General features: G+C 45.8%; 1 protein-coding gene across 4 annotated transcripts in view; it reads left to right on the top strand.

Annotated features, from left to right (window-relative positions):
* The window catches only part of AP4S1 (adaptor related protein complex 4 subunit sigma 1), a 107,333-nt gene that overhangs the window by 45,334 nt on the left and 48,391 nt on the right, over positions 1 to 13,608 (top strand). The window contains exon 1 of one of the 4 annotated variants that reach the window (XM_069638492.1): positions 12,276 to 12,377. The exons of the other annotated variants lie outside the window; for them this stretch is intronic. The gene's annotated coding sequence lies outside the window, so the exon portion shown is untranslated. Of the gene's footprint in view, positions 1 to 12,275; positions 12,378 to 13,608 lie in introns of those variants that run through there. 4 annotated transcript variants of the gene reach the window in all.

The raw sequence follows: 13,608 nt of genomic DNA, 5'->3' as shown, positions 1-13,608 counted from the left end.
AGAGAGGTTGAGCACGAGGCTGTTGCAATAATCCAGCCTAGAGATAACCAGGGCTCTGGAGACAGTGAGCCGCTGCGGGAAAGTGTCAAAAGGTAGAGTACCTCTGAGGAGGTGTAGCTGATAGTTTGACTTTTTAGAGATGTCGGAAATGTGATGGCAGAAGGAGAGAGTGGAGTCAAAGATGATCCCAAGGTTTCTTGCCTCGCAGTTGGGTGTGGGTGCAGGGCCAAGGGAGGCCGGCCAGAGTGAAAGTGGGAAAGCGGAAGCAGGGGGGTCCCAATCTGAACGATCTCAGCCTTACTGGCGTTAAGGCAGAGGTTATTTGCAGCACACCATGACTGAATAGCGGACAGACAGGATGGAAAGGATGTCTTGTGTTTTTGTTGTGAAGTGTGCAGCCAGGGCTGAGCAAAGATCCTGGGTAAGTTTTACAGAAGAAGAGGCTGTTGGCAGAGAATCTTATGATTGACCAGATCAAAGGCTGCTGAGAGGTCGAGGAGGAGGATGGCCAAGTTGTCATTATCTTTGATCTCATCCATTTGGATTTTTAAATCCAGAAGGGCGGATTCCATTCCATGGCGAGGGCAGAAGCCCAACTGGCGAGTGCCAAGGAGTATGTGGGTTTCGAGATCCTTTGGGATTTGTAGGTAAGCTGCTCAGTCAAGTATTTTGAGGAGGAAGGTCGTGATGGGACGGAAGTTGGTGGGTATGTTGGAATCGAGTGTGGGCTTCTTAAGGAGGAGGGAGTACCCAGGCTTCTTTTATATTCTCCGGGACTTAGCCAGTGGGGAAGGAGTTGTTAATTAGTGTTGTATTGAAGGGGGCAAGCTCTTCTGCGCAGTCCTTTATAAGGGTGGCCCGGCAGTTGTCTCCTTGGTATTTTGAAGGTTTCAATCCTTTGATGATCTTGGAGGTTTCGGTAATTGTGATCGGGGTGAATTTGAGCCAGGGGGTGGAGGGAGTGGTGAGGGGGTGCTGGTCAGGGGACTGGATAAGTGTTGGGTAATTCGTTTTTTTATTTGTGGTGATTTTAGTTTGGAGTAGGGTGATTTTGTCTAGTAGCGCGTTTTGGATGTTTTTGCACCACCTGAGATCTTTGGTGACATTGTCCGGAGGGGGAACTGATGTTTCTAACTCGCGTAGGATGGCGAAGAGCTCCCTTGTGCCAGAGTTGGCTTCTTCTATTCTCTTGTTGTAAACTGAGCTTTTGGTTTGCAAAATGGCTTTTTTGTATTTCTTGGAACGGCCTGTGAAGTGCTGTTTGTTCTCGGTGGAGGGTGTTTTTGTCCAGGCATTCTCTGCTGCTCTTTTAGAGGAGCGTAGGATTTTTGAGGTTGGGGGAATGCCAGGCGTTGAGGTGGGCACTTGGTTTGGACTTGCGTACGCTCGGAGGCGCTACTTTTTTGATGGCTTTGAGGAGGGCTTGGTTATAAAGGTCGACCATGGAGGTTGGGTCTGTCTGTTTGTGTGTGTATGCGCTGTTAGTGGGAGAAGTAAGGGCAGTATGTTGGCTGGCGATATGTTCCGTGAGTTTCGAGAGGAAGGCTGGAGCTGCTTGTGTTGGGACCTCTGAGCGGGCTGTCTCGATGATGGCGTAGGTAATGACATTGTGGTCTGATCAGGGGCAAGGAGCGTTGGTTAGAATGGTGGTGTTGCAGTTGAGATTGGCTATCCAATCTAGGGTGCAGCCTTTATCGTGGGTGGAGATTGAAATCAGATTTGTGGGAGTCCGATGGCTCATTGAGACCTAAATTGATATCTCCCAAGAAGATGATTTTGGAGGTGGGCTTAGTGTTGGTGGCGAGGAGATGGGAAATGTCTTCCTCGAAGGAAAGCAAGGAGCCTGAGGGTCTGTAAGTTAAGTGAATTGTGAGGGTGGCTGTTGCAGACAAGGCGATTTTAATTGAGACTAACTTGCCTGAGATGATGTATTGGTTTTGGATTACTCTAAGGGGAAGGGTATTTTTTGCAATGAAGGCTACTCCTTCTTTAGTAGTCGGTCTGTCTTTCCTAAGGATAGTCTAACCATCTTGGATGGTGTGATGCTTGAGTTAAAACATGGCGCTGGTGCGCAGTGCATTCTGGGGGCACTCAGAGCCATAATGGATATTTATTCCATGCCTTAGTGAAAACTGCATTTGCTGAAAAACATGTTTTCAACATTATTCGTTGCTGAGACTGGTATGTGTGCCTCAGCCAAGGACACAGCGCTGGGAAAGCTAAGATCCACAGGTGCCGGCTGGTACCCGATAAGAAGGTACGTTATTGCCGTGCCAAGGCTGAAGATGAGTTATGGAATTGTTTTCCGTGATGCTTCAGGAGAGGGAAGCGCTTTGCTCCTTGGGGTTACTGTCGGTTGACCCGGCCGGCAACCAACGGTCATTCATCAATGCGCAAGCGCTAATGCCAGAAGGTTCGAGAAATTGCCACCCTTTTTGAGGAGGGCATATATGCGGAGCTCTACAAAGGTCAGGTGGGAAAAGCACAAAGACCTCAGTTGGAGGTGGGACGCCTTGTTCCGAAATCCCCGTGGGTTGTTGAACTCTCGGCCTGGCTGTTACCGGAGGTTTTCAGCCACTTCTGGCAACATGAGGAATTCAGTTATGCTCATGGTGATGTATTCTTGCTAACTTTACTATCTGTTCTGTGATTTATTTCTGTGTTATCACCTATTGCTTATGTATGTTTAACTATGAATAAATAGCTGTATAAGTGCTAATTATCATCTAATTGTGTGTGTGGTTGTAAGTCATTGCTTTGTCTACCTGCGTTCAAAGTATTTGCTCTGCAAATGTACTGGTGATGAATAACTGTCCGTGCACTCTTGGCGAGCAATACAGATGACTAGGGGAGAGGGAGGGGCCGGCAGCAGGGTGCAGCCATGTTTCTGTGATTGCTAAGAAGTCTAGTTTGTTTCTGGTGATGTCAGAAATGTCAGGAGCGTGGGCAAGGAGGGATCTGGCACTGATGAGCGCTCCTGTAAGTGGTGGTGTGGGGTTTGCTTTTGAGTCGGGAGTGAAGGCAGTTTGACTGGGTGTGCGTTTTAGGCTAGTGTCGGAGGGGGGGCTTGGGGGTGGTGGTGGCAGAGTCTCTAGATATGGCGGCCATGTCTGGGATGAGTTCAGCAGGGATGTTATTGGCTAGGGGAGGTGTCATGGGGGGATAGGGATGGAGGTCTGTGGGAGTGTCCTGTGTGTGGCTATCCAGTTCAGGGTGCCAGTGTTGTCTTGGTGGTGTTCTTGCGGTGCATGGTGGGAGCGGGATGATTGGAGGGTCTAGTGAATGTAGGGGTGCTGGCTCTAGATTTGAGGCAGGCATTCCTCCAAGTGAGCGGTGTGGTGATGGTAAGTAAGAGTTGTCTGCTTGTGAATAGGCGAGTCGCTAGTCTCCTATTATGGTGGCCGAGGGTACAAGGTTGACTGTGGCTTAGGGCCTGCATGTGTTTCGTGTCTTGTGGGTTGGAGGTGAAGTGGAGTGCCTTAGGTAGGAAGGGAGATGGTGGGATATCGAGTGAGTTAGGGAGATTGTCATTTGTAAGGTGAGTGTATGTTTGAAGTAGTTGGAGGTAGTATGCCATGAGTGGTTGGAGAGGCAGATGGATGGTTTCGGTGTGCACGAGGCTCAGGGTGGGCAGGCTGGGGTGATGCAGGGCCTGGTGATTGGGCCAGAGGTGGGGTTGGAGGACGTCATAGCGAGGTGATTCGCAAGTGAGGGATCTAAAGGGGTGGTGGTAGTTTGTCTCGGTCTGGTAGTGGTGTGCCTAGAGTTGTGTGTGACTGTAATTAATGGGGAGTCAAATCAATTGTGTTGAGCATAGCTAGGAACTGTATAATTGGGTACACTTAAAGTTCAGTGGTGGCAGGTGCAAGATAGTTGGTTAGCTGAGCTTCTCTATAAACTATTTAAGAGCACATCTAATGACCCTTTGTAGGGCAGGGCAAGGCTAAATGCAAATGCATTAAAATCAATTAAAGGCACACAACCTGGTGTCGCTTTGTAGGGCAGGCTAGGTGCAAAATACAAGTAAATCAATAAAAGGCACACAAATGGTGTTGCGTAGCTGGGCACGGCGCAGCTAGGTGCAAAGCATATTTAAAGGCAAGGTGACCAGCACATTTGTAAAATGTTTGCATTGTAGGGCGCAAAAGGTTTAGTTTGTAGACATGGGTCGTGGCACTTTGTAGTGGTGCAGCAGGAATGAGAACGCATGACGTTCAAGTTGTGTGTGTTGCAGGCAGCATAGGTGGGCAAGAGTTTTAGCCAGTCAGTGGATGTGGTTCGAGATTGACAAGTGCAGGACAACCGGCAAAGCTTACCAGCATCGGAGGGATCAGCCTTCGTGAGCGTTGCAATTTGGAAGTAGACTGGTAGCACTTTCTCGCATTGGCTCGCCCATGCTCGGACAGGTTCAGACAGGATCCTTTAGTGTGGGCCTTATGTAGTGGACCGGGTTCCAGCCTTCCTGCTGGTTGATTGGGCTTGGTTTGTTCTTCACCCAATCGGAGCTCTCGATGCATGGGAGGCGGTGGGGCAGGCATTCCAGTGCCTGTTGGTTAGGTCTGAGGGGTGGCCATGTTGAAGGGATGGCTGTTGTAGGGCCAGCAGTATGCAGAGGTCTCTGGAATCGTCGGAGCGTCGGTAAAGGCGTGCGCAGATGAGCGCTGCAAAATCGGAGCATTTTTGCAAAAGAAAGGTTTTCAAGAAATGATATGTCAGGATCTTCAAGCCGTTGGCTTCCCTTCCCCACGTTTTCAGCACTGGTTAAGGTGGCACACTCAAGCTTAGCAGAGTCTCTGGCTTCTCTAGCATGAGGCTGCAGTTCAAGACTGCAACATCATGGTCTTCTGTGCCAAAGTCTTTTTGCCACTCAAAGTCTCTTTAAGAGGGCCTGATGTACTAAACAAACAATAAAAGTTCCTTTCCTTTCCCTTTAGGATTCTCCTAAGCAGACTTTTCTCAGGTGATTTACTGTTCACCTCGGAACCCCCTCTGCCAGGCTCAGATGCACTTTAACACACAGTTCGTATTTTCACATATACACAATTTTCGTAGGATTTTCACGTATCCAATTTCTCTGGTGATTCACGGTTCATCCTGGATCCCCCTCTGTGGGCTCAGATCTGTTTAACACAAAATCTTCAATCAGTCTTCCTCTGCCGGACTCAGACCAACTTTATCTACTTTGCTATCAACTTCCTTTACTGTATCAACATCGAAGACTTTCCGTTGTGCACAGGATTTGGCTTGGCCCGTTGCAGGACCACTTCGATTCACAATCCTTTGCCACTCTTTGCCTTTTGTCAACTCTCAGCTGGGCACCTTACAGAGCAAAGAAAACACAAAAAACAGGGACGCCAGGTATATCTAAACTCCGGTCGTTCCTGGAAAACAGCGATGTATAGAAGGAGACAATAAGGCCGGAGTTGTTTATGCTTCTGTATGGTGAAAAAACAAGGTAGCACAACTGTCTAGTACATAGTCACAGTTCTGTAAGAGGCCAAATTCCACCTCAGTACGAGGTGAAAAAATTCAATTCACGTCCAATATACAATTACAATCCCACAAAGGATTATAAAATATATTATAACGAATGTCATATGGCAAAATACAAGAAATTGAAAAACTAACACATCAACATCGAAAACAAATTGAATTAAATCAGATCACAATTGAAAGTGTACATCAAAAGAAAAAAAAAATGCACTCACCAAAAGAAAACTCCATCCACACTTCACTCATACATCATCTCCATACTGTTCACTCTACTACATTGAATTAATACCAACAGTAATAATCAGTGAATAAAAAATAAATAACACTGAGATAAAACAAAAAAAAAATCGCTTCAAATGTTAACAAAAATTAGACCTAATAATCCAAAAAAACATAAATACAGTTAAATATTATAGTTCGTGTAACTAGACCATCTGGTCCCTACCGAATACCAATGTTTCATCAATACTATTGGTTAAGATAAGAAGACCTTACAGAGACCTTTGATTGAGCATGCACACATTGCCAGACCACTCTGTCAAAGGTATTGTATATCTTGGTTTCAAAGTTCAATCACTCATCTGCAATTCAACTTTACTCTGGTTGGTTATCACATGCGTTTCATACAATGGTCATTCCAGTGCCCGCCAAACAATGTTGCTGCTTGCAATCTTGGCTTCAACACAGACCGGTCTTGTATCGGTCTCCTCAACTCACTGGCTGTGTTGATTTCGCTGACGCTGCTTTTTTTTGTTGGAGACAAGGACAGTACCACGGCAGCAGGCATTTCTCCCCGCCTTGATTATCGACACAGGATGGCCTCGGTTACCTCCCAACACACAATGCAGGATTCCTTGGCCTGGTTTCCTGGTCTTATGCTTTCTATTCTCGAGGCTTCGTGAAAGTAACGGTTCCTTGTTGAAAAGTTCAAGGGCACTTCCCAGCTTGTGATCCCCTTCGGTTTTGCCATCTTTCTCCTCTTGTTAAACTGCCATCTTGGAACTGCTGTTTACTTGTGTGCTTTGCCTCACCCAGAGTGTGCTCTCGTGCTCGCCTTTTATCAGTGTGGGGAAATGTAATGGAAGTCAGGTGTGCGTGGTGCTCAGTAATTGCCGGACGCTGCATGAGCATTGTATTGGGACACGTCAGTTTACGGCTCAGATGTTAGTCCGTTTTCTCTCATAGCGGGCTGTCTTTGAGAAAGTGTTTGTGTTGTTATGTTATAGTTCATTTGTATAGCGCTTTATGTACCATTGGTATGAGCTCAAAGCGCTGTGGGTTGAATGCCCTCAGGGACCGTGGTCAGTATCAGTTGAAGGAGTAGTGTGGTATGTAGTGCCTGGGTGCACCTGGAGTGTGAGCCGCCAGGGTGGTTTTTGCATGTTGGCTGCATTCTAACGCTACTTGTGGTGCAGTGAATGTGAGAGATCAGTGTAATGTACGCAGTACGGAGTGGTCTCTGAGTCTGCATTCTTGCTGCTGTGAGGCATGTGTAGGAGATTGTGTGCAGCTAGTCCGATTTTTGTCATGTGATATAGCTGCATTCTACTACGCTGTTGAGGTGGTTTATGAGCGATATATGTATGTGTGCAGCTAGGCTGAATTGATCGAGGGGTGTAGCTGCATTCTAATGTTTGTTGATGTAAAAGAGGCAAGTGAGCATATTGGTATGGAAGAATACCTGTGGTTATCGGCTCTTGGCCGTTGTGGATATGCTGATTTCTTTTTTTTTGTTTGTTTTTGGACAACCAGTCATTTTCGGGACGCTCAGTGGTTTGATTTCCTGGGTCCCTGCAGGTATTTTCAATCGAGTTGTTGGATTTTTCTTGAAATATTTTGCAGTGATGTTTCGTTTCAGGTTAGTTTTGATTTTCAAGAGACAATGGTTGTAAGGGGAGGGCGAGGGCTATATGGACACGGCCAGTCCTTTTCGGGACACTCTGTGGTAGGACTGGGGGAGGTGGGGCATTTTCAGGGTCATTGTAGGGGTTTTGGGTTGTGTTGTTGGGTGCTTATTGGGATATTCAGCGGGAATGTTCTGATTTCACAGGACACTGGCTACAAGGGGGTGGGAATATGTCCCATGGGTGGACCTTTCATGGAATTTGGAAAAGCCTGACCTGCGTGATGGGTGGTAGCGCATAGTCTTCTCTTGGAGGTATGATGGGCCGCCCTTGTGCACTGCTCGGTGGGTGATGCACAGGATTTTAAAGGTGGCCCTTCGTCCAATAGGTAGCAAGCGGAGGGTGCGGAGAGCAGGGGTGATGTGGTCCCTTTGACCCAGTGCAAGGAGGAGTTTAGCAGCTGCGTTTTTGGACTCTTTGGAGTTTAATTTGGTATGCCGGAGCGCTCAGGTACTTGGAGCTTGCATAGTTCAGTCTGGACATGACGATTGACATAATAGAAGTCAATCTGTTGGGGAAGGAGAGGTAAGGGAAGATGTGTTTTAGAAGCCTGTGGTGGTAGTGACAGGATTGGGATACATTGTTGATCTGGTAGCACAGAGTTAGGTCTGAGTCCAATATGCAGCCAAGGTTTTTGACTGTGTGGGAGGTGACTGGGGTTGGGGGTGTGCCGAGGGAGGGAGGCCATGGGAGTAGTTGTGGGAGTAGGGCTATGTTGCCACATACCATGATCTCTGTTTTCCCTGGGTTGAGGAGGATGTGGTTTTCAGACATCCATAGGTCTGTCATTGAGGCAAGCTGCTAGGTCAGGGAGGGTATCAGGGCTAGTCTTGTGGATTCTCAGGATGATTTGGGTGTCGTCAGCATAATTGTAGCAGGTGAGATTGTGCAAGCGGATGATCGCTGGTGGTGGGCTCATGTAGAGGTTAAAAAGGAGCTAATGGAGGCAAGCGCCTTTGAACTATACACTACGCAATCAGTCCAAGTAGGCACTTGCCTACTAATTTTACACACCTGGAAATCCAAGAGCAGAACTAGATACTGGGGTGGGGGGAGCGTCTAACAGCTAATCTGCTAATAACACCTACCAGTGAATGTATATAACATTACTTCCCACCAGTAATCTATCTAGCACAATTAGCAACCCAAGTACTATGAATTTGATCATTTAAAAATGCACTACACTATCAATTCCAGAAACACCCTTGCTTGCTAATCCCACACATCTGGAAATCCATGTGAAGAATTATATAGCAAGGAACGTTCTAGCGATTATTCTTTGCTAATCACAACCATCTGGGCATGTCCTAGTAGATCTACCTATCGGGGACTATTTAGCAAAACTGCTGACACAGGATGTCACTAGCAATTAAACAATACCATGAGTTTTGGGACAGATCTGCCTGTCCCCACCCATCGGTCTCCCCCAAAACAATCTGACCCATCAAGAAATAGGGAGATAGTATGCCCGACGGGGACGGGAAGCTAAGCAGGAACTAGGCCCCATTGGAAAACAGACACTCTTGCCTCTGCACCAACCAACAATAGAATGCAGCTACACCCTTCGATTGATTAGGCCTAGCTGCACACATACTTTTACACCTCCACATTCACTTCAACAGTCTTTAGAACAAAACTATATCCCTAGAAATCGGCCTAGCTGCACACAACAGCATTCTCAAGCACCAGCGCTGCCAGAATGCAGATATCATAGTCCATTGGTCTTACTGCACACATTCTACTGATCTTACACAAACCCTGCATCACACCTAGCACTAGTATGCAGCTAGACCACCTATTGCACACTGGCTGCACACAAACCTAGTGCACCCAAGCACACGTACTACACTACTCTCTCTACTGATCTGGACTACGGGCCCAGAGGGTGCTCAATGCACATCGCTTTGCAATCATAACAATGGTAAAAGGCGCTATACAAATAACATTCATAGCAGTTTCATGACCCGCCTCACAGATACTAGTTTCCCCACTTGATACCTGGGAACTTTTGTGAGAATTGCTTGCACTATTTCAAGAGATTGTTATGTTGGTGCTAGTTCTGGGTTTATTATAGCCCCATGGAACCGTTTTTTTGTGACAGCGCTAGGCTTGATTGTCTCCATTGTAAATCCTAGTCTCTGTAGCAGGTTTACAGTTGGTGTGTTCGTAAAGCTTCTTTGTCCACCTTTCACCTCCCATAGATTCCTATGGTTGTCTCGGTCTGAGGTCAGTAAAGCCTTCTGCATCACTCCCCCCGTTGCCCTTTTTGCTCATTCTTGGGGAGAACTGACTAGTCCCCAAGCCGGTCAGTACTGAGAGACCGTCTCTTGGAATTCTTGTATTTGTACAATTCCACACATCACCTTATAGTGTAGTGCAGTAGAATACTTTGCATCCTTGTATCCTTTTACCCATTGGCTTTTTGGTTACTTTGACAATATGCCCAAAACATGCTGGTGGCAGCAGTGTGATTTTTACCGTTTGTTTTTCTCTGGCACATTTGTATTTACCACGACTGGCTACTAAAGTTAGCTAGCACCCTAAAATGGTTGTGCCACGAGATTTTAGCTTGTTGTTTGGCTTTCTTCCTGCCTTCTCAGGTCAGGAAATGCCATATGTGTAACCCCTTTCCTGGGGAAACTGCTGCTTTTGCAAGCAAGTGTGCTTTGTGTGCAAGCCAAAGAAGGGGCTCGCACTATCCAGAAAGGGGACATAGGCGTATGGAAAGCATATCCCAGCCCCAGGAAGGAGGGAAACGGGTCAAGATGGATGACGAGCAAATACTCCCACTGAAAATAAGTCGCTAAGAATACAGTCCTAGGAGACTCACTTCAGTCATGGCCAGTCTCAAACAGTCTTTGCATAAGGATCGTTGGAACACAGTTTAAATCCCACAGAGTGGGGTCTCCTCAGCGGGAACTGTCCCAGAAGGCTGTTGAAGTGCCGATTTAGACAATAGCATTTAGCAGTGTCAACTCGCAAGTGGGTGTCAAGATTAGGTCAGATACCTGAAGGGTCTGTGCTGCAGGTCTCCACTGAAACTCCTGTTGCAGCACGAAATATAGTTAAGGACAGAACATTATCCACTAAAGTCTCAACAGATTGATTTTGCTGTGAAGAAAACGTGTCCACTAAATCGCGTTCTGTGGCCAAATACAGTCCTAATGACTTTAGTTCTCTTCTGATCGACACATCGTGTAAAAGACAAAGCCGTCGGGGATTGGGCTGCTAAAGTAAGATTGACGGGCGGCATGCCCACCGCTGAGACAGAAGATCCCGCTCGGGGCAATCCAGACGAGATGGAGACATCTTGAGCTTGTGAGAACCTGGGAAGAAGCAGGATTGCAGTGAAGGGAGGGAGGATGCATAGTGTCTGTCTTTGCTTATGGTAGGAGGAAAGCATTGCCCAGAGAGTAGAGACCTCTCCCCTTTTGGAGACTAAGTATTTCTGGTTTTCCTTGCTGGCAAATAGGCCAATGTTAGGTGCTCCGCCCAGGCCTCAAAGATGGAGCCAGCGCTTCTCTGCAGAGCCCATTTGTGTATGGAGTCAAATAATGTTTGAAACATACATGAAGAATATTGATATAATAATACATACCAAGAAATATTACAATGAATAATTATATAATACATATGTGCATAAAAAAAGAAATGTACTTTGTTAAAGAAATAGTGCTTAATCAAATGAATTTCTGTTTAAATGTATATGCAACAGTGAAGTATGCTGATAAATATGTTGTCATTGTTGAAATACACATTTTGTTTGACTGGAATATGAACTTGAAGGGATTCATTCCGAGGTTGGTGGCAACCCGCCAGTGCCACCAGCGGGCCGCCGCCGAACTGGAAACACGGATTCTGGTGTCCGACTGTTAGGGAGAATGCTCGTTTCTGTGCTAATTCCCTTGAACCTTACAAACCCCCAGCTCTTTTGCTAGACTTCGGGACTTTTAATTTTCTATCCTGGAGTGAGTGAAACCTTTTTATCACGTCTCATGTATTTTTGATCTGATCTGGACTCTCCGTTTATTTTGGTTTTGGAGTCTGACAAACTCCATAGGCATCACCTTTTGTATGGTGACACACAGCACCCTCTGTGCAGTGTCACAGAGAAGTCCATTGGATTTCTCATAAGGTTTAAATACCTTCTCTTGGGTAAACTACTGTTCCAAAGAGTAGTAAAGTGAAATTTACTTTACTTACCTGTTTTTCATATGTAGGTCCAGTACAGCCCATCTTGTGTGGAAGTACTGGGGGGTTACTTGGTAGCCCCTTTTCCTACCTACTCATGTAACATTTTTTATGTTACCCTCACGACTTTTAATGGCTGGTGGCAGTGGTGTATTGCACCCATGGGTGCCCATTTTATCAAAATGGCCCTGGTCTTCTTTTTCTGCTGTTTCTTGCTTGTGAGGTCTTGCTTGGGTTTTACTCTGCGCGCCAAATCAGGTTTGGTCCCTTTGTTCGTTTTGTTTTTGGCAGACTTTAGAGCTGAAACCCGCTTCTGGACCGTATCTGGCAGAACAGGAAGCAAGGGAGGTGCCCGAAACGCCCTGTGCTTAGTCTCCTTGGTTACTTGAATGCACCCAAAAGTGACTGGCTGGCTGGCAGCCACCCTGCCATGTGAATGACAGCTAGGCTGCGAATGAATGGGAAAAACCTGCATAAAAGACGAGGTATGTCAGACAGAAGGCAGAGTCGACCACTGGACGAAGAATCCAAAGGAAGAAACTAAGAGAAGCTTGATGCACCCTCCGTTGGTTTGCCCGGTGAAGCCCTGCTGCAGTGCTGAAGCTCCAAATATTGTATAGACTAGAGAAGCCCGGAACGGACGACTTCTTCCCTTGGGGTGTGCTTCATGAATCCCAAGTAACGGAACACCAGTAATGAAGTAAGGGAACACAAGATAGTGTAAATGGCAGAGGTGTGCTTCATGAATCCCAAGTAACGGAACACACCCTCTTGGAGTTATGGCACAAGGTAAGGGGCAGGTTGTGTTTGATTTTAAATCACTTTTAATGAATATGAATTGGTTGATAATTGGGGGTTTCCCTTTGTTTTCTCTAGTGGCTCTATGATGAGGTCTCTCATATATGTATATCTCCCTGTCTTTTTAGAGTTGAATTGTTATTCTCCTGATGAAGGCGTAACTCAATTAAAGTTAAATACGCCGAAACCGGTTGAGAAACCAGTGATGAGGTCAACTTTGGACATCGATGTGACCCATCCTAAACTGATGACCACTTGAACTATCTGTTGTTGTGGCTTTTCATATATATTTATTATATATCTCTTTCTCTCTCTTTTTTATGAAGACAATAAGTAAATCAATTGTTATGACTTTTTTAGGATAAAGTTTTACCTTGCATGTATTATTGTGATGGATGTATGAATGGTTATTGGATGCCTGTGTACGAATGAGATGGATTATATGTGAAACTATGTGAAATTATGTGTTCTTAATTCCTTTCCTGCGATGTAAAATTATTGAGTGCTATGATTAATTCTCGATTAAAATTTGATATTTAAATAATGGATCAGGTTCAATTAAATTTCTTGATTCCTTCTGTCTCCAAAATTGTATCCTCTGGTTTTCTTCCGTAATTAGTACCAGACCCACATTGACATGAGTAACTTCCTGGTGAAATTGGAAATTACCATGGGAACTTACAATGAAAAATGCCCACGATCTGAAGTTGTATTAGCAGGAGATGTCGTCCATTAAATGCCTGTAAACCAGGCAACTCGGGTCATCTGAATGATTGAGATGCAACTAATCCAACAAGGTCGAAGGTGGAGAGAGCTTTGGGAGAATTGGGGAATGCAGATGGTGAATGGCAAGGTAGGAGGAGACATTCCTCCTAAGCCAACATGGCATAGGAATAACTCCCGATCATGGATCGACTACATAGTAGTATCAGATGGTTTACTCTGCTCTTCAGAGGCATTCCGTGTGATAGGTAATATGGATAGTGAGCATGAAATTCTGGCCATCTGCCTAGTCTTGGGGGTGGGGGGGGAGAAACGAGAAACTCTGGTCTGTAGGAACCTTGTAATAAATTCAAAAAAGAATCGAATCAGTTGGAACTCAAGGTCACTGTATAAGATGGGTGAATATATAAGAGCTTATTAGGAGTCAACACCACTGACCGACAAACTTAATTCCTTGTCAGTAGAGAACGTCCCCCTGTTTGTGGAACATGGGGTTAAT

Source organism: Ambystoma mexicanum, chromosome 14 (genome assembly GCF_040938575.1).
Source record: "Ambystoma mexicanum isolate Mex_15411 chromosome 14, UKY_AmexF1_1, whole genome shotgun sequence".
Classification (NCBI taxonomy): domain Eukaryota; kingdom Metazoa; phylum Chordata; class Amphibia; order Caudata; family Ambystomatidae; genus Ambystoma; species Ambystoma mexicanum.
The sequence above is the reverse complement of the archived record's forward strand: the minus strand, read 5'-3'. Positions and strand labels throughout refer to the sequence as shown.